The sequence below is a fragment of the Arachis duranensis genome, chromosome 3 (genome assembly GCF_000817695.3).
Source record: "Arachis duranensis cultivar V14167 chromosome 3, aradu.V14167.gnm2.J7QH, whole genome shotgun sequence".
Classification (NCBI taxonomy): Eukaryota; Viridiplantae; Streptophyta; class Magnoliopsida; order Fabales; family Fabaceae; genus Arachis; species Arachis duranensis.
The window spans coordinates 99,250,800-99,252,113 of record NC_029774.3 but is presented as its reverse complement, the minus strand read 5'-3'; the positions used below and the strand labels follow the sequence as shown (position 1 = coordinate 99,252,113).

Genomic DNA, 1,314 nt, shown 5'->3' with positions numbered 1-1,314 from the left:
AATTAATTAATTATTTTAAATTTTAATTTTAATTTTATTTCTTATCTTAATTTTCAAAAATCATTAACTCCTTTTCAATATTATTTTCGAAAATTTCTGTCTCTCATCTTATTCTATTTATTTATTCATTTACTAACACTTATCTTCATCTCAAATCTCTGTCCCTATCCTCACCCTTGTGTTTGGATTCTCCTTTCTTTATTCCCTTCTTCTTCTACTAACATAAAGGAATCTCTATACTGTGACATAGAGGATTCCTTTTCCTTTTCTGTTCTCTTCTTTCTCATATGAGCAGGAACAAGGAAAAAGGTATTCTTGTTGAAGCTGATCCAGAACTTGAAAGGACTCTGAAGAGGAAACTAAGAGAAGCTAAATTACAACAATTCAGAGACAACCTTGCTAAAATTTTTGAACAAGAAAAGGAGATGGTAGCCAAACCCAACAACAATAATGCAAGGAGGATGCTTGGTGATTATTGTACACCTACTTCCAAGTTTGATGGAAGAAGCATCTCAATTCCTGCCATTGGAGCAAACAATTTTGAGCTGAAACCTCAACTAGTTGCTCTAATGCAACAAAACTGCAAGTTTCATGGACTTCCATCAGAAGATCCCTACCAGTGCAAGTTTCATGGACTTTCATCAGAAGATTCCTATCAGTTTTTAACTGAGTTCTTGCAGATCTGTGAGACTGTAAAGATGAATGGAGTAGATCCTGAAGTCTACAGGCTCATGCTTTTCCCTTTTGCTGTAAGAGACAAAGCTAGAACATGGTTGGACTCATAACCCAAAGATAGCCTGGACTCCTGGGATAAGCTGGTCACGGCCTTCTTGGTTAAATTCTTTCCTCCTCAAAAGCTGAGCAAGCTTAGAGTGGATGTTCAGACCTTCAAGCAAAAAGATGGTGAATCCCTCTATGAAGCTTGGGAAAGATACAAGCAGATGACCAAAAAGTGTCCTTCTGACATGTTTTTAGAATGGACCATGATAGATATATTCTATTATGGTCTATCTAAGTTCTCTAAGATGTCACTAGACCATTCTGCAGGTGGATCCATTCATCTAAAGAAAACGCCTGCAGAAGCTCAGGAACTTATTGAAATGATTGCAAATAACCAATTCATGTACACTTCTGAGAGAAATTCCGTGAATAATGGGACGCCTCAGAGGAAGGGAGTTGTTGAAATTGATGCTCTGAATGCCATATTGGCTCAGAACAAAATGTTGACTCAGTAAGTCAACATGATTTCTCAAAGTCTGAATGGATGGCAAAATGCAACCAACAGTACTAAAGAGGCATCTTCTGAAGAAGAAG

The 1,314-nt window shown here is 37.0% G+C and overlaps 1 non-coding gene across 1 annotated transcript; it reads right to left on the bottom strand.

Annotated features, from left to right (window-relative positions):
• Nucleotides 1-863: 863 nt before the first annotated feature.
• LOC127745873 (small nucleolar RNA R71) lies at nucleotides 864-967 on the bottom strand. Its single transcript, XR_008007497.1, has one exon. It is a non-coding gene; the product is annotated as a small nucleolar RNA R71 (small nucleolar RNA).
• Between the last annotated feature and the right edge of the window lie 347 nt (nucleotides 968-1,314).